Source organism: Elephas maximus, chromosome 10 (assembly GCF_024166365.1).
Source record: "Elephas maximus indicus isolate mEleMax1 chromosome 10, mEleMax1 primary haplotype, whole genome shotgun sequence".
In the NCBI taxonomy this organism is placed as follows: Eukaryota; Metazoa; Chordata; class Mammalia; order Proboscidea; family Elephantidae; genus Elephas; species Elephas maximus.
In genome coordinates this window covers 76,148,254-76,168,566 of record NC_064828.1, presented here as the reverse complement: position 1 = coordinate 76,168,566, position 20,313 = coordinate 76,148,254, and the positions used below count along the sequence as shown (strand labels likewise).

At 40.3% G+C, this 20,313-nt stretch overlaps 1 protein-coding gene across 6 annotated transcripts in view; it reads right to left on the bottom strand.

The window, feature by feature from the left end:
* SYNE2 (spectrin repeat containing nuclear envelope protein 2) overlaps positions 1 to 19,348 on the bottom strand; it is a 371,421-nt gene extending 352,073 nt beyond the window's left edge. For all 6 annotated transcript variants that reach the window (XM_049899527.1, XM_049899530.1, XM_049899535.1 and 3 more), the window contains exon 1: positions 19,129 to 19,348. The gene's annotated coding sequence lies outside the window, so the exon portion shown is untranslated. The remainder of the gene's footprint in view (positions 1 to 19,128) is intronic.
* Between the last annotated feature and the right edge of the window lie 965 nt (positions 19,349 to 20,313).

Here is a 20,313-nt window from a genome sequence, read left to right as displayed (position 1 = left end):
TTATTCTCCCTAGCACTCCCTCTCCTCTTGTTCCAAAAACTTGAAGAAAAAGATAAAAATAAGAAGTACCTTGAAATTAAAGATGAATATTTAAATAAGATCAGACCTCTTCTGAGCCTCCATTTTTTAATAGAAATAAATGCAATTTGCTTCCAATGGACACTGTAAAGACCGAGTAAATAATTTCTGAAGGTGCTTAGCATACAGCCTGGGGCATAATGGGTGCACAATAAATGTTAGTTTCCTTCTTTTGTAACTAAATTTCGAACTGCCAGTGAGATGTCCCACTAATCCTCAAGCTCAGAAGTCCCATTAGCCTACCCCACTGCCAGACCATCCTTATTGTTCTCCTTCCCTACTCCCACCAAAGAAACAGATGAAAAGAAAAATTACTTGGAAGGTAGCGATAGGAAAAAGTAAATCCTTCATCCTTCGTGCTCCACACAACATTACCAATGAGTCTCTAAGTTTTAATAGGCAAATGGAACCTTAAAGAATATGCTGGATCGTTTCAAAACATGCTTTCCCTGCCCAAACCCGAAAGCAACAGCAGTTGCTAAGAAAGCACATGGCCAACTGTGAGACAACATAATGACTCATGAAAGAAGCAGGCTTACCTTCCAAGTCCCCGGAACCATCACCAACACAGAGCCCTTGCAACTCAGTCATCAACCTGCGGTCATAAACATCCAGCAACTTCTTTTATCCAGCTCAGAAGGAAATATAATCAGTTCTGGACTAAACACTAGCTATAAAATTAATTATTACCCAACTGAGTTGAAGCTTCCCATAATGAAAAAAGGACAAAGACTACAAAGGTAACAGACTTTCTTTTAAACAAAGGTCTGTTAACAGAGGAAAAATTTTTGCTCAGTGTCCCAGAATGAGTGACTACCAAGGATATCCTAATCAGAGAATGCTAATAACTCTTTTCTTTGTCAACATAAAAAAAAAAAAAAGAAAAACCACTGCCACACATACAAGGGTGACTAAAACACATCTTTAACTCTTTAATAAGCAGAAGCAATGATAGTCATTACTTTTTTATTTCTTTTTCTGGCTGAATCACTTTTTTTTTTTTTTTTTTAAAGCTTTTTTTAGCATGCATTATTCTATCAGACAACCCCATCGCATACTGGCCATAACCTCCCAAATATTAACAGCTTAGATACATTGGAGTTAAATTTAGTTTTTTAATTTGCTTCTTTTGAGGAGTGGAGAACAGTCTTGAGCAGCTTTATTTTGTTAAAGTCTGCATTTAAGATAAAAATTACTTGTGAGTAATTCGCATTTTTAAACATGAAAATTAGTTACATGACCCATTAAGCAAATATGGCACCGAAGCAGCTAAACATGAAGGTCCCACTTGTAAGCCCACAATCAGTTTTTCCCCAGGATACAACAACTTGCACTCCCAAGCCAGAGAGAGAGAAAACAAGCAGCATTTCTGTGTAAATCAATTCTGCCCCCTCTCTAAACATAAACTGTCTCATGGCCTGATCTCTGACTAAACAGGTTATCTCTTACCTTGATGAAAAGACTACATGTAGCAAGCACATTTACTAAGATGATTGAATTAAAAAAAAACAAGGATGCATTGTTCATCTGTAAATGTTGAATACTTTTCCTTTCCAAACGAGGCAACATAATTGCTGAAATGAGTAGTGAGAGCTTTTAATTTCAAGATGTTAAGAATCTGCCAAAAATCTGCAAAACCTTCTTATAATACTTATCTTCCCAAAAACGTGCCTTTCAAATTAAAGTTACCCTTCAAGCACAAGATTTCAATTTTGGCAGGGCACCGGTGCATATTCTTTCTGAGATATTATAAGTATTAGGTATGTATTACTAACATGATGATGAGGATATACAAAGTATTTTAATAAAAGGTATTCACAGTAGTAACCAGTATATTTACCGTTAATGAATTTTATGGCCCACTAACAGGTGGAAACCCTGGTGGCACAGTGGTTAAGAGCTATGGCTGCTAACCAAAAGCTCAGCAATTCGAATCCACCAGGCACTCCTTGGAAACGCTATGGGGCAGTTCTACTCTGTCCTATAGAGTCGCTATGGGTTGGAATTGACTCGACAGCAACGGGTTTAATAGCACTATTTGTATACATGTGCCACACTATTGTTTTGTTCTACGCATTTTTTTGTGTAAAGAAGGCTCCAGATAAACTTTATCTCTAACTTATCAGGTAATCATGAAATGACCACCTGTATAGTGATTCAGTTTCAAATTCATCTCTAACATCTTAGTGTCTGAAAAAGCATTTTAAAATCCAGTTATTTATGGATGAAATAATATGATGTGTGGAGTTTGCTTCAATATAATCCAGCATGGAGAGAATGGGTGAGGGCACTGATTAGATCAGGTAAGCAGGATTTGATCGCTATTGACACTGGGTGACGGCTACACAGGTGTTCATTTTAATATTATACCTGCTTTTGAATATATTTGAAGTCTTTCATAATAAAGTTTTTAAAAATCTAATTTACTGTTGCTCCACTCTCACAAAACTATTTGCATTAACCATATTACAATTAATGCTTTATATGATACTTCATTAGAGACAATGAATGCTTTAACATACAATAGGGTAAGTTATCACATGTCTAAACCATATCCACAGAAATTAGGAGCTGGGAAAAAATCTCAAAGATCACCTAATCCTCTATGCCAGTGGTTCTCAATCTTGAGCAAGCAACATAATCAAATGGAAGGCTTGTTAAACACAGACTGCTGGGCCCTACTCAAAGAGTTCCTGAATTCAGTGGGCGGAATAGGGCCAAGAATTTGCATTTCTAACAAGCTTCTAAGGGATGTTGCTGGTCCCTGGACCACATTTGGAGAACCACTGCACTAAGCTGACCTTGCTTTGTAATGTTCATGTCTCCTTTGTGGCGATCACCAAATGCCACATGAGATTCCACGTCCCTTTGCTTGTGGGCCTTTCTCCTACTAGGCAGTTGGCTCTCAAAGGGTAAGGGACATAAATTTTCATCACTGTACCAGAGACTAAGTTCAATAAACATTTATAAAATAAATGAATTTTTTAATGAGTTGAGTCTCTTCACTTTATTGTTGAGTACCTGTTAGTGTGATAACATTCAGACTAAGAATACATTTATATACCCAGATGGAGAGGATCTGCTCACTGGTGACAAGCCGTCAGCACTGACAGTACCTAAAGGAAGACTAAAAATCAGCTGGAACAAGAGCAACAAACAGATGGCAGATTCTAGAGAGATCTAAGAACTGCAACTCAGATGTTTTTAGTCAAATATGGACACTTACAAGCAGAAGCCTGAGGTTCACTTTTGCCAGTGTCTTAGTACTTTGACCTGAGGAGCAATAACCAAGTGATTTAATGTTTTTCCTCTCACAAAACCATCCAAAAAAAAGGCTTTCAAAGTTATCTTTCAAAGTTTCTCGGGGCCTGGAGAATGTCAACACTGCTGAATCCATTCCTTCCCCTCACCCACTTCCCTCCTCCCAATGCCGCCCTAAGGAAAGAAAAGAACAGCTCACCCAGCAGCGCCTGTCTGGAGCATTCTCCACTTCCAGGTAGTCTGAATTTTTTAATACAGCTTTCTATTACTGCAATAGTCAGCTCTATAACAATTTAAGTGGATTTACTGCAAGAAAATGAACTATACTCCAATTTCTGAATTTTACTAGTTTTGTAATTGTGTATTCTAATTTTATACCCAAGTCATATAAGAATCCAAGAACCTCAATATGCATGATTTCTTTAGTTTCATTTAACAATAGTAAAATAAAGAATATAACCTGGGTAACTACCCAGTACCCAGTGCCATCGAGTCAATTCTTACTCATAGCAATCCTATAGGACAGAGTAGAACTGCCTCATAGAATCCAAGGAGCACCTGGCAGATTTGAACCGCCAAACCTTTGGTCAGCAGCCGTAGCACTTAACCACCTTCAGGGTTTCCACCTGGGTAACTACATGGGTAAATATGTTTTCTTATTATTTTAATTCTCTTAAAAGATAACTGCTCAGACAAAAAAATATTAATGTATGGGGTTTACAACATATGAAAAGTAAAATGTATGACAACAGCAGAAAGATCAAGAGGAGAGAAATGGAAGTAAACTATTATAAGGTTTTAAAACTGTACATGCAGTGGTATATCAGTTGAAGGTAAACTGTAATAAGTTAAAAGGGTATACTATAAACCTTAAAACAACCACTAAAATATCCAAATGGCAATCACTAATAAACCAAAAAAGAATACAAAATATAATCATAAAAATTTTTTCAAATGATCTACAAAGGCAGAAAAAGAGGAAAAAGGAAACAAAGAGCAGATGAGAAAAATTGAAAACCAACAGCAAGATGTCAGATTTAAACCTAACCATAAAAAAAAAAAATTTTTTTTTTCTATAGCAACACTTTAAATATAAATTGCTTAAATTTTTACTAATTGTACATCACTTTGACTAGCTTTGTTTTAATCAGTTGTGGTGTGCTGGAACCAGCTTATATTGGCTAGTGAGAGTCACTTGTTAAATTTTTAGGAAATTTTATTTATAAGTGAGTTGTTAAACAGTCATTATTAAAAATTAAAATATTTAAACTTTAAATAATAAATTATATTAGGAACAATAATAATAATAATAATAAATGGCCTAAACACCCTAATTAAAAGGCAAAGATTGTCAGATTGGATAAAAAGAAACATTCTTCAAGGAGGTGAAGCACAACTCCCCAGAGCTGCACATAGTGGCTTTCTCCCAGTATAGTGCAGTATGGAAAGGAAGGGAAGGGAAGAGCAGGACTCTCTTGTCCACTGTAGAATATTTATAAGCACTCCCTGTTTCTACCCACTAGATGACAGTAGCAACCCCCACCTTTGCTCCCAAACATTGTTTCCAAACACTGTCAAAAGTTTCCATGGGGAAGAGGTATAGGCAATGGCAAAATTACTCTCAGCTGAGAACCACTCTTCTAGCAGATTGACAAGAAAAACAGGAGAAAAGACCCAAATTTCCAATGTCAGAATGAGAGAGGTAACATCAATATAGATTCTACAGATTTTGAAAGGACAATTAAAGAATATTATGAACAACTTTATGCTGATCCTTTCAACAATTTAGATAAAATGGACAAATTCCTTGAAAGACACAAACCATCGAAGCTCATCAAGAAGAATTAGATAACATGAATAGCCCTATATTTATTTTTTAAACTGAATTTGTACTTTAAAACCTACCCTCAAAGAAAACTTCAGTGCAAGATGGCTTGCTTCACTGATGAATCCTACCAAATATTTAAGGAACAAATACAATCGACTATAAACAAAACTCATCCAGAAATTTGAAATATGAGGTCAGCACTATCCTGACATCAAAATCAGACAAAGACATTACAGGGAACGAAAACTAGAGGTTAATACCTCCCATGAATGCAAATATAAAAAAAACCTAAACAAAATTTTAGGAAATCAAACCCAATAATATATTAAAAGGGATAATACATCATGATCTAATGGAGTTTATTGCCAGGAATGCAAGGTTGGTTTGTTATCTAAAAGTCAATCAATGCAATCTACCATATTAACAAAGTAAAAAAGAAAGAACAATATATGATCATCTCAATAGATACAGAAAAAGTATTTGATAAAATCCAACATTCATTTCTGATTGAAAAAAAAAAACTCAGTAAATTAGAAATAGAAGGGAATGTCCTTAATCTCATAAAGGACATTGATTAAAAAACAAAAACAGCACAGCTAACTACATAATTAATGATGAAAAACTAAATGCCTTCCCTCTAAGATTAGGAGCAAGACAAAGATAGCTGCTATCAACACTTCTGTTCGACATTGCACTGGTGTTTTGCAGCCAGCATAAGACAGTGAAAATAAAATAAAGCATCAAGATTGGAAAGAAAAAAGTAAAACTGCCTTTATTCACAAATGGCATATAATCTTTTATTTGGAAAATCCTACAGAATCTACAAAAAAAAATTGAACTATAATATTTCATTAGGGCGGAGCTAACATGGTGCTATAGACAGAAGCACTACGCCTTCCCTCCACAGTAAAGACCCAAAAAACTAAGTAAAACAGACACAAATGTCAGTCCTGGAACCCTAAGCAAATGAAAGGATAAAGAACTAAACCAAGCACCGGATTGCGTAAGAAATTGACAGAGAAGAAGGAGCAGGGAGAGCTACAGAGTGGAGGTCCCCAATCAGCTAACATGGCATGGAATCACCATCTTGAACCCCTCAGCCACCAAGAACGGCAGACAGGGAGTACTGGAAGGCAGCTTCACGGAGATTCCAGCAGGAAACAGAGCACCTGGTAACCAATGATACACGCTTTCCCACCTGCCAACCTTCTTCCCCCTGCTTTGCCTCTGCCACTTTCTGGTGGACCATGGAGGCTCAGCTGGGGAGATGCCGGCTCCCTGCCACTTGGATTAGCCCTGCCCACACCAGCTGGCTCCTCCACTTCCATTTTTTGTTGCTGTTCTTGCTTTTTTTTGGCTTCTTCTCTCTCTCATGTCCTTCCTTTCCTTTCTCTTGAACACCTGGCTCCATGTACCACTGCTGCTCCTTCTGGACAGGCTGTGCAGAGCTGCTCGGCTGGGGAGCTCTCCCGTGGCCCATGCCACCACACCAGTGGGCTCCCGGGGCATTTTTTTTTTCTTTTTGTTTTTGTTTCTCATCTCTCTCTACCTGCCTTCTTTTCCTTTCTCCCGAATACCTGGAGACATGTGACATCTCTGCTCCTTCCTGACAGGCTGTGCAGCACCACTCCACTGGGGAGCCACTTCATTTTTCTTCATTCTTTTCTCTGATTTTTCCTCAGACAAAGTGATATCCAAGGATTTGTCTTCAGTTTTGCTGATTCTGTCTTCTCTTGTTTCAAACCTGTTCCCTCAAACCTTCTACGACACTGTCCGTTTCTAAAATCTTGTTGTTTATCTTTTGGATTTCTAATCACTGTTTTTGTATGACTTCTAGTTGTGAGTTTATTTTGACATTTTTTTCCTGTATTACTTTCCTGAATTCTTCCATTGTTTTGTCTGTCTTTTCTATGATTTTGTCTATTTTTTCTCATTTTTGTCTGCTTTTTTTGTTTGTTTGGTTTCTGTTTCTCTCTCCTCTTTCTCTTCTTTTCCACACCCATTTAACTCCATACACCACATTCTCCACCCTCCCTCCTGCCAATCTGCACCGTGCACTAAGCATTGCACCCCTGAGCGACACAGGTACGGTCTACCGGAACCTGCCCTGCACTGCCCCCCAGCCCCACACTGTCAGCCCCAGGACATGCCACAAATGACCCATCCCAGCCCCCCCATTACAGGACCTACCCTGCTGCACCAAAGCTGAGCAACTGGCCCTGCCCATTGGACAGGAGGTGAGAAGTATCATGCCCACAGTCGAGCAAGCAACAAAGAACACCCAGTCTGCTTGCTCAGACATAACCAAAGTAAAAAAAAAAAAAAAAAAAAGCAGGACGAAACAAATAAATCTATAATCAATGAATGAAGAAAATAATTACTAAGTGTCCCAAGACAGCAGACAATATGAAAACATATAAAAAATAGGACACAATGGTGCAGATGAGCATTCAAAATTAAACACCAGATGACCTTCCAGTAGAAGAAGATCATGAAAGGTGAAAAGCTGACCAAGAAGTTCAACAAACCCCATATAGGATAGACCCCAGAAGAAAATCATTAAGGCATATCATAAACACACCCACTAAAACCGAGACAAAGAAAGAATCCCAAGAGCAGCTCGAGTAAAATGAAAAGTCACATTCAGAGCGGAACAATAAGACCAAGCTCTGATTACTTGCCAGAAACCATGCAGGCAAGAAGGTAATGGGATGACATATATAAAACCTTGAAAGAAAAAAATTGCCAGCCAAGAATAATATATCCTGCAAAGCCCACTCAAATATGATGGTGAAATTAGGACATTTCCAGATAAACAGAAATTAATATGTAAAAACCAAACCTACAAGAATTATTAAAGCGAGTCCCTCGGTTAGAGAATCAATAATATCAAACAACAGCCTGAATCTAGGACGCAAAATCTCATCAGCCAGATACTAACAGAGGTAATGAGCTCTCAAGGATAAAACAAGACTAAAAGTTTTGCAACAAGGAACCAGAGAGGTTAATCTGAAAATGACAACAATGTCAGGACAATGCAGGAGGGAATAAACAGTGTAGGTATAGAACTTCCAAATGGAGAGGAAGTCAAGGTGATACCAAACAATAAAAGGGCTGGTTTAAAATTAGAAAGATAAGGGTAAATTACAAGATAACCACAAAGGAAGTTAACAAACCTACTCGTCAAAATAAAGAAAAAAAAAAAAATAATAAAGTCTCAGTAAACACAAAATCTACAAAAAAGAAAGAAATGAAAAAAAAAATCCACAAACAAAAGGAATTCAGCACAGGAGAGCAAGAGGAACAAAGAAAACATCAGCACCACAAAAAAAAAAAAAAAACTACAAAATGACAGCAATAAATTCACACCTATCAATAATTACACTGAATGTACACAGCCTAAATGCACCCATAAAGAGACAGAGAGTAACAGAATGGATGAAAAAACCAGGACCCATCAATATGCTGTCTGCAAGAGATGTACTTTAGAGACAAAGACATAAATTTATTAAAAATCACAGGATGGAAAAAACATATCAAGCAAACAGCTATCACAAAAGAGCAGGTGTGCGATACTAATCTCTGATAAAATAGACTTTAAAACAAAATTCACTGAAGAAGACAAAGAAGGGCATTATATAATGATTAAAGGGACAATCCATCATGAAGATATAACCATACACAAATATCTATGTACCCAATGACGGGACTCCCAAATACATGAAACAAACTTTAACAGCACGGAAAAGAGAAATTGACAGTTCCACAATAATAGTAGGAAACTTCAACACACCACTCTCGGTAAAGAACAGAACATCTGGAAAGAAACTCAACAAAGATACAGAAAATCTAAAGGTCACAATCAGCCAACTGGACCTCATAGACAGATACAGAACACTCTACCCAACAACTGCAAAGTACATATTCTTTTCCAACGCACACAGAACATTCTCCAGGATAGACCACATCTTAGGCCACAGAGCAACCCTCAACAAAATCCAAAACATTGAGATACTGCAAAGTATCTTCTCTGGTCACAACACCATCAAAGTAGAAATTAACAACAGGACAGCCAAGAAAAAAAATCAAATACATGGAAACTGAGTAACGCCCTCATTAAAAACCACTGGGCAATAGAAGAAATCAAAGATGGAATAAAAAAAATTCCTAGAATGAAAACACATACCAAAACTTTTGAGACACAGCAAAGGTAGTATTCAGAGGTCAGTTTATAGCAATAGACACACGAAATTGACAAACCATAGGCCAAACTGACAAACGAAAAACAGGAGAAGATGCAAATAACCCAAATAAGAAATGAAATGGGGGGCACTGCAACAGAACCAGCTGAAATAAAAAGGATCATAACGGAGTACTATGAAAAACTATACTCCAACAAATTTGAAAATCTAGAGGAAATGGACAAATTTCTAGAAACACACTACCTACCCAAGCTAACACAAACAAACTGAAAATCTGAACAGACCCATAACAAGAGAAGAGATTGAAAAGATAATTAAAAAAAAAAAAAACTCCCAACCAAAACAAAAAAACCCTGCCCAGATAACTTCACTGGAGAATTCTACCAAACATTCAGAAAAAGCTTCCACCAGTACTACTCAAGCTATTTCAGAACACAGAAGAGAAAGGAATATTCCGAATTCATTCCATGAAACCCGCATAACCCTGATACCAAAACTAGGCAAAAAAAAAAAAAAAAAGACACCACAAAAAAAGAAAATCACAGACCAATGTCTCCTATGAAAATAAATGTAAAAATTCTCAACAAAATTCTAGCCAATAGAATTCAGCATCATAAAGAAAAAAAAAAAATACACCATGACCAAGTAGGATTCACACCAGGTATGCAAGCATGGTTCAACATTAGAAAATCATTCAAGACAATCCACCACATAAATAAAATAGAAGAATCTCATGATCAACTCAATCAAAGCAGAAAATGGCATTCAAAACAAAGTCCAACACCCATTCCTGATACAAATTCGCAATAAAATAGGTATGGAAGAAAAATTCCTCAACATAATAAAGGGCATCTATCCAAAACCAACAGTCAACATCACTCTTTACGGAGAGGGACTGAAAACATTTCCTCTGAGAACAGAAACAAGACAAAAAACAGGGCTCCAGGAATTGAAGGAATATCAATTGGGATATTTCAACAAGAGGATGTAGCACTGGAAGTGCTCACACCTCTGTGACACGAAATTTGGGAGACAGCAACCCGGCGAACCGACTGGGTTTATTTATGCCTATTCCAAAGAAAGGTGATTCAACTGAATGCAGAAATTATGATACAATTTCATTAATATCACACACAAGTAAAATTTTGCTGAAGATCATTCAAAAGCAGCTGCAGCAGTATACCAACAGGAAACTGCCAGAAAATCAAGCCAGATTCAGAAGAGGAAGAGGATATAGAACAAGGGATTCATTGCCGATGTCAGATGGATCCTGGTTGAAGGCAGAGAATACCAGAAGGATGCTTACCTGCGTTTTAATGACTATGTAAAGGCATTTGACTACGTGGACCATAACAAATTATGGATAACATTGCAAAGAATGGGAATTCCAGAACACTTAATCATGCTCATGAGGAACCTGTACATAGATCAAGAGTCAGTCGTTTGAACAGAACAAGGGGATGCTGATTGGTTTAAAGTCAGGAAAGGTGTGTATCAGGGTTGCATCCTTTCACCATACTTACTCAATTTGATGCTGAACAAACAATCCAAGAAGCTGGACTATATGAAGAAGAAGCGGGCATCAGGATTGGAGGAAGGCTCATTAACAACCTGCATTACACAGGTGACACAATCTTGCTTGCTGAAAATGAAGAGGACTCGAAGCACTCACTGATAGGATCAAAGACTACAGCCTTCAGTATGGATTATACCTCTACATAAAGAAAACAAAAATCCTCACAACTGGACCAATGAGCAACATCACGATAAATGGAGAAAAGGTTGAAGTTGTAAAGGATTTCATTTTACTTGGATCCACAATCAACACCCAGCTGTCAAGAAATCAAAAGACGCGTTAAAACCAAAACCAAACCCAGTTAAAACCAAAACCAAACCCAGCGCTGTCAAGTCGATTCTGACTCATAACGGCCCTACAGGACAGAGTAGAACTGCCCCATAGAGTTTTCAAGGAGCGCCTGGTGGATTCAAACTGCTGACCCTTTGGTTAGCAGCCGTAGTATTTAACCACTACACCACCAGGGTTTCCAAAAGACGCATTGCATCAGGTAAATCTGCTGCAAGAGACCTCCTTAAAGTAATGAAAAGCAAAGATGTCACCTTGAAATCTAAGGTGGGCCTGACCCAAGCCATGGTGTTTTCAATCATCTCATATGCATGCGAAAGCTGGATGATGAATGAGTAAGAAAGACTGAAGAACTGACACCTTTGAATTGTGGTGTTGGCGAAGAATACTGAATATATCATGGACTGCCAAAAGAACAAACAAATCTGTCTTGGAAGGAGTACAACCAGAATGCTCCTTAGAAGGATGGCGAGACTACGTCTCACATACTTTGGACGTGTTATCAGGACAGATCAGTCCCTGGAGAAGGATATCATGCTTGGTAACACAGATGGTCAGCGAAAAAGAGGAACACCCTCAATGAGATGGACTGACACTGTGGCTACAACAATGGGCACAAGCATAAGAATGATTGTGAGGATGGCACAGAATCAGGCAGTGTTTCATTCTGTTGTACACAGGGTCGCTATGAGGTGGAACTGACTTGATGGCACCTAACAACAACATTAAACATTGTGCTGGAAGTCCTAGCTAGAGCAATAAGGCAAGAAAAAGAAATAAAGAGCACCCAAATTGGTACAAAGAAGTAAAACTGTCCCTGTTTGCGAATGATATGGTACTATACATAGAAAACCCAGAAGACTCCACGAGAAAACTACTGGAACTAATAGGAAGATTCAGCAGAGTACCACAATATAAGATAAACATACAAAAATCAGTTAGATTCCTATACATCAATAAAGAGAACAACGAAAAGGAAAGCAGGAAAACAATATCATTTATAATAGCTCCTAAAATATTTTATAGGTGTATTTAGCAAGGATGCAGGATAAAGGCTAATATAAAAAAAAATGAAGTTTATTTCTAGGCATTAACAATAAAAAACAAATTGCTGTTTTAAAATACCATATATAGTAGCATCAAAAATATGAAACAAATAGGAATAAATATGACAAAAAATATGAAAGACCTGTAAACTAAAAACTATAAAACATTGCTGAGAAAAATTTTAAGGACTTAAAGATATACTGTACTCACTGGTCAGAAAACTCATTAATTTTAAGATGTCAATCCTCTCGCAAATTGATCTACAAATTCAGTACAATCTCAACCAAAGTTTCAGCAGGCTTTTTTTTTTTGCAGATGTTGGCAAATTGATCCTAAAATTCATACAGAAATTCAAAGTACCTAAGATTGTCAAAACAACTGGAAAAGAACAAAACTAGAGGACTAAGATTACCCATTTCCAGACTTATCATGAAGCTATAGTAACAAAGACAGAGTAGTATCACTGTAAAGGTAACAAATAGATCAAAGGAAGAGAAAAGAAAGAGTCCAGATACAGACTCACATATCTGGACAACTGATTTTCAATCAAAGTGCAAAGCAGAAAGGTTCATCTCCTCAACAAATGTGTATTGCGATAACTGGATACCAAAAACCAAGCCAAACCCACTGCCGTCGCGTTGATTCCGACTCACAGTGACCCTGTAGGACAGAGTAGAACTGCCCCATAGAGTTTCCAAGGAGCACCTGGCAGATTTGAACTGCCAACCTCTTGGTTAGCAGCCATAGCACTTAACCACTACGCCACCAGGGTTTCCAACTGGATAGCCATATGCAAAGAAACGAAACTGAATCCATACTAATCACTGAAAACAGAAATTAACTCAAAGTAGATCATGGACCTAAATGTAAAATGTAAAGTTATAAAACTCTTATAAGAAAACATAGGAGAAAAACCTTTGTGACCTTGAGTTCAGTAAAAATTATTTAAGCACAATACCAAAAGTACCATCATAAAAGAATAACATGGATAAACTAGACTTCACCAAAATTTAAAACTTCTGTTCAAAAGATACCGTTAAGAGAATGAAAAGATGACTGAAAGCAAATATTTGCAAATCACGTATGTGAAAAAGGACTTGTATCCAAAATAAACAAAAACTCTCAAAACACATAATAAGGAAACAGCTAATACAATAAAAAATGGGCAAAGGACTTTGAACAGATATGTCAAAAAAGAAGATATATAGATGGCAAATAAGCATATGAAAATATGTTCAACATCATTAGTTACCAGGGTAACGTAAATGAAAACCACAATGAAATACCACTACACACCTAGTAGAATGGACATTAAAAGTCTGACCATACCAAGTGTCAGCAAGGATGTGGAGCAACTGAATTCCTCAAACGCTACTTTGGGAATGTAAAATGGTATAACCACTCAGGAAAAATTTGACAGTTTCTTAAATAGCTAAGCATATTCCTACCATATGATCCAGCCATTCCACTCCTATGGATTTCCTAGGGGAAATGAAAGCATATGTTTGTTCAAAAACTTGTACATAATGGTCATAGCAGCTTTATTGTTAATAGCCAAAAACTGGAAACAACCCAAATGTTTATCAATGCATGAATGGATAAACAAACTGTGGTATATCAATAAAATGGAATACAACTCAGCAACAAAAAAAGGATGAACTACTGACACCCTCAAATGAGTGGAGGAATCTCAAAGTAAGCTTAGTGAAAGACAGACGAAAAAGAGAACATACTGTATGATTCCATTTACATGAAATTCTAAAAAGGCAAACTAATCCAGAGGATCAGAAAGCTGCTCACTGGTTGAGGGAAGGAGGATGCTGGGTATGGGAAAGGGCCAGAGGGAGAGATGGTTTCCCTGTTATATACGTAAGTCAAAAACTTAGCAAATTTTGCACTTTAAATATGTGCAGTTTACGGTGTTAATTATACTCAATAAAGCCATATGCTCAGTGAAGCCCTGTGTGGTGCAGTGGTTAAGAGCTACAGCTGCAAACCAAAAGCTCAACAGTTCAAATCCACCAGCCACTCTTTGGGAACCCTGTGGGGCATTTCTACTCTGTCCTATAGGGCTGCTATGAGTCAGAGCCCACTAGATGGCACCTAATAACAACAACAACAAAGCCATTTAGAAAATTATCACACACAACCAGAAAGTGTAGGCAGTTTATGGTAATAAAAAAAGAACATAACCTGCAATTTCATGCAAATACAGGCTTTAACCATAAGTGATATTACATTATTCTAGTCACCCTCCTTTATTTGGTGAAAGAAAGGAGGTATACCGCGCAGGTCATTGGTATATGGGAAAGCAAGTCCTTTGTCTTTAAAAAAAAAAAAAAAAAAAAAAGCAAACACACAGTGAACCCAAGAGAATAGGTTACTGCATTACACATGAACATTATCTCTTAATTAAGACGTAGTTAACCTGAAATGTTGCATAATAATTTTTTAAAAAAAGAAAAATGGTCTCTTCTTTTGCTTTTTGTTTTTTTTTTTTTCAATTTAGCCTGTCCCACTCCCAAGCGGAATGAGATGCATTCCTCCTCCCACAGTCCCCTCGGGAATACATCCTCTCTTGCACTGTCATGTGCATATTGCAATGGCTTGTCTTCCCACTAGACTAACCATAACAGAAGAGGGCCCATGCCTTTTGATCTTGGCAGACTGGTCAAATTATAAGTGCTTCGGAGTCTGAAAGCCTGGCTTCTTTATCCTAGGTTCTGACACTCATCTATTGCATAAGCTCAGAAAGTTACTTAATCTCCCTGATGTCTAGTTTTTAAACCATAAAAATAGGGCTATGTAGAGTATTACCCACTGCCATCGAGTCAATTCCGACTCATAGCGACCCTATAGGACAGAGTAGAACTGCCCCATAGAGTTTCCAAGGAGGGCCTGGAGGATTTGAACTGCCAACCTTTTGGTTAGCAGCCATAGCACTTAAACAGTATGCCACCAGGGTTTCCTATATAGAGTATTAGGAGGATTCAATGTGAATTTACTTAAACCTGGGACAATACAGCCCTGCATGATCGGACACCTGATGACAAGTCTGCCCTCAGAATTCCATCTCCTCTAGTTGGCAGACCTCAGCCACAATACTCTCATTTCCACATAAATCCACATACAGCTAAATCCTTCCTGCCTGAAGGCCTTTGAACACACTACAACCTCTGCCTGATCTTCCATCTTTCCTACCCACAACCTCCTACCCCTGAAGGACAAACGGAAATTGAAAATAAGAAATTTCATTTATTCCGGTTGAAAATAAGAAAGAAAACGCCCCTCCTTCCCCTGTTCTTTCAGAATTCACTTCAGATAACCTATAACAATAAAACCTTTCTTTGTCTTTCTGAAAAAGTATGTAAATCAAGGATGTTTCCTCAAGGACCCAGGAGACATCTCTTCGGAATTGTAATCATCAAGGAAGATCATGCCCCTACCTCCCAGTTTCCTAGAAGGAGATTAGCATCAGGTATCCTGCCTTAATGATACTGGAAATTCAGCAATTTTATCTTAAACAGGAATGTAAAAAGTTGTATCCACTCAGCTACGTAAAGCATAAGAGCGTTTGTGTCTTTGCAATCTTTTTGGTGGATTGCCTGTGACACACCACGTTCTGATTTAATGTTTATTCAATAATCAAACTTTTCTTCCTCTTCTATTTACGTGGAAAAGTTTTCTGGTTTGGGAGTAGATACTGCTTATAGTGACTTTTCCCCACACCACCGACATGGCTAGCTCCCTTTCATCTTCAAGTCTCAGCTTAATGTCACCTCCACAGAGAACTCTTCTTACTATTAACACAGGGGCCCCTGGTTTTTCTACCTCTCACCACCCTATTGTTTCCTTCCTTCCATTCAACAACATTCAGTAAACAAATATTTACTGAGGACATACTATCTACCAGGGACTGTTCCAGATTGAGGATAGCACGGTGACTAAAACAACTCTGATGGAGCATACAATCTAGTGAGTGAAGCTAGACAACAAACAAGTGAGGAAGATACATAGTATGTTGGACGGTCCTAAGCGCTATGGAGAAAAAATACGTAAGGGGAAAAGGGAGTTGCTGGGGTAGTTGCGATTTTAAATCCGGAGGTTAGTGAAGACGGAGGCAGTGGTGGTTCAGTGGTAGGATTCTCGCCTTCCATGAGGGAGACCCAGTTTAATTCCCGGCCAGTAGGGCTCATTCACAGCCATGACTTTGTCACTGCAGGCTTACGTGTTGCTATGATGCTCGACAGGTTTCACAGGGGCTTCCAGACTAAGGAAGAAAGACCTGGTGATCTAGTTCCAAAAATCAGCCAATGAAATCAACAGTCTGCTCTGCAAGCAATCCTAAGGATGTCCCGGGCAGCATTTTGTTCCATTGTGCATGGGGTCGCCATGAGTCAGCGGCAATAACAACAGTGAAGACTCACTGAGAATACAACATGGAGTAAAGAAGTGGAGGAGAACCACACAAGTACGGCAGTAGGAGAGGAGGAAAAAGCAAGTCAACACAAGGGAGAAGGGTAGCAGGAGATAGATCAGAAAGGGAACAGGATTGCGGGGGTAGGCTCTGGGGGTCACAGTCAAGTCTCTGCTTTTCATTCTCAATGAGGAAGCCATTGAAGAGTTTTGAACAGAGTGATCTGATTTATGGTTTAAAACCTGCAATTATTTAGTAATATTATTTTCTTTTTTGTCTGTCCCACTAGCTAAGGACAGGAACCAAAGTTATCTTGTGCATCATTCTAACTTCAGCACCTAGCACAATACATTGTAGGCACTCAATAACTACTTACTAAATGCAGAAAGTAAGTTATGTAAAGCGTTTACTGGCACACAAAAAAAAAAGCATTTCATAAATGGTAACTATTATTGTTTGGCTCCCCAGAGTCCAGCACAGTGGCTGACATATGGTAGGACCTCATCTGAGTAAACGAACAGTTTTTTGAAATTACTGAAAATCTGCTTCTAAAACATGAGGAATAATGAATAATTGATTGATTGCTTTTCACCATTTCCCTTATTAAACCATGGCAAATCCAGTTTTTGAGTTTTATATTAAACTATCAGGCTATGCCACTGAGGGTACATCCTAAAATAATCCCACTGTAACTTAGCTCTCTAAACATACTGCAATATCCTGCGAACACAGTTGGCACTAATCCATTGAAATGCTTGTAAAATTTCTAATGAGGTAAACTTATTCACATGATTTTTGAACAATCTTAATTAATATACAAGACTGAGCTGACTCAAACTGGTTTCTGATTTTTGCTGAATTCAAATATGGCTTGTTTACTCAAACATGTGGCCAAAGAACTAAAAATTTCCAGTTTTTACTTCTTGGTGTAACATCTGCAGAGTCTTCACCAAGAAAAAAACTTAACGGAGGATTACACCTGTTAACTTCTTCCCGGGGGTGTTGGGGGGCCGGGAGGGGGAAGCATGCTGGCGGGGCTAAGGCCTCTCAGTAATTATCTAAGGAAAAGCCCTGGGGAGTCTCAACAGAGTTTCCCAGAAAGAAAAGTAGAGAAGGAGTCATGTATTAACTATAAAAACACACCGAAAGTTGCATTCCCTAAAAGGTGAAACACTCTGTTGATGTTTACAATGTCTCAATGGCAGGAACTTGGGTGGTGGGTGGGCCAGGTACAGCTCCGTCGTTTAATTGTATTTCCCACTCCTAAAAGTGACTGAACCCATCCTAGGAGAATCACATAATATCTGCAACGAGGCCTTGGGAGCTATGGAAACGCTTAGAAAAGCAGATGAAAGTTGCTGGAAACTTAAAAAAAAAAAAAAAACGATGCACAAGTGTTGAGCGGCTGGGAAAGAACCTTTACGGTTTGGCTCCGACTTGCTGGTGCTTGTACACAATCGTGCCTGCTGGCATCCAGCTCCGACTCTCCCTTCCACTAGGGGAGGGTAAAATAATAACTTTAGGAAATAACAGGCGTCCACAAAGGCAAACGTTACACACGACTTCTCAACCTCCACCAAACAAGGCGATTAATGTTTTTCGAGCTGTACTGATTCCACACGCAGCCCTCCCTCCCTTTTTCAACAGGAGAAAAACAACCTAAGGAGGAAAAGGTGCTACCGTCAGACCCTAAAGGCAATTTCAGACAACAAAGACCCCAAGCAATCAAAATGGAATTATAATCCCAGCCGTCAGCGCGGCCCGGTCCGCAGAGGCGGGTTGCTGCCTGCCGGGCGCGCGGCTGGTCCCCGAGGGTCGGGCCGCGGGTCCCCGTGCCCTCTCGAGCCCCGGTCCGTCTGCCCCGCGGGTTCTCCGGTACCCCAGGCGAGCCTCGCGCCGCCCACGGTTTAGCAATCTCCGCGCCGCGGCTCTCGGCGTTCTGGCTCACGCGGCGTTCAAAATCTTTCCCGCCCAGGCGTGACGAGACGAATGAAAACAATCAGCCGACACCGAGCGCGGGGGACTGGGCCGGCGCGGGGGCGGCCAGGGGACCCAGGCCGAGACCTCGCACTGCCCCTTCCCAAGCCGGGCGGACGGGCGGGCTGGGGCCCGAAGGTGACACAAAGGAGCCCGAGAGACAAACGCCACCCGCTGGCGCTCGCTCCAATCCCCGGAGCTCCCGCCCGCTGACAAGTTTGCGACGCCCTCCACGCACCCCGCTCTCCCCACCCGAGCAAACTTTCCCGTGGCCGCACTCGGCCCCGGGCATCTGTCTGTCGGTCCCCGTCTCCCACCGCCCACCGTCCCCGGCCCGGGGACCTTTCTCTCCTTCGCCCCCGCCCATTCCCCTCCCTCCCTCTCCCTCCCTCCTCTTCACAGCCCGCTCTCTCCGGGGCGCACTGGGGTGCTGGGGCCCCGCGGCCGCACTCACCGCTGCCGGCCCAGCCGAGGGGTGAGGGCGCGGGCCGGGGCCGCCCAGGTCGGCACCCCGCTTGCCTTGCTCCCTGGATCGCGGCTCTTGCAGATTCTCCCGCTCGCTTTTTCGGTCCAGCCGATGGCTCTGGGCGCAGCAGAGCGCGCTCGGCTCCTTGGCGCTCGGGGAGCTGCAAACCACGCCCCGCGCCTTCCCCGCCCGCCGCGAGCTGCCGAGTCCCGCGCTCGCCGCAAGGAGGCCGGTGCCGTGCGCGCCCGCCTGCGCCCGAGGCCGGACGCCCCTCCCTCAGGGCCTGAGGCGGCCGGGGTGGCCAACTTTCCCTGTTTGGGAGCGTGAGAGTGGGTGTGAGAGAGAGGCTGACTCGGAATGTGGGCTGATGACTCCTTTTCTTGCCGTGGGCTGGGGCAGAGGGGTCACCATCTCCCTCAAAAAGCTTTTCTGGCTGATTTCGCCGAGGAACTTCCCCCACGTTCCTGGACTTCTGGGTCTTTGAAATAGGGGTAAGAGAGAGATTTGCGAAATTAGCTACCAGACCTTCGGCAATCATTTAAGCTTTGTGGGCCTCAGTTCCCACCTTTGTAAAACGAGTAATTGTATTAGATGGCCTTTAAAATCTGCATCAGTGTTTCTTATAGTGTAGTCCGGACTCAGATCACCTGGAGTGAAGGGGCGGCGCTTGTAACAATGCAGATTCCTGGGCCTCTCCCTCTTTCTGGAGGCCGGGGGAGGAGGGGCCGTCCACGTAAGTCTGAAACTATGGAATTGATTCCATGGGAAACCGTCCTGAAGGTGCCAGTTTGGTTTCCAGCAAATTACTCAATCTCTTTGGCCTTCAGGTGTTAAATGACTCTCACATTCCCCCTGTGCTGTTATTACAGTATTACTGAGGCACTCGAGGAGCTAAATGAAAGGTACTGTATCACTTCACCATACAGAAACAATGACTTTAAAGCATCTATTGCGTTCCTGTCACAGTCAAATTTAACTTCTTATAAGGCCAAGTTCACATATGTTGTGTGGCTATAGAATCTTGTCTGGATTACTTAGTTAAATCTGGTACTTATGAGATCCAAAGTAAATGGTAAGGAGCTGAGATTAGAGGTGTGATAAAGGACTCAATTAACATATGTTAATTTTTTTAAGTCGAACCCACAATTTGGCCAGTTGTCTCAAAAACTTGAA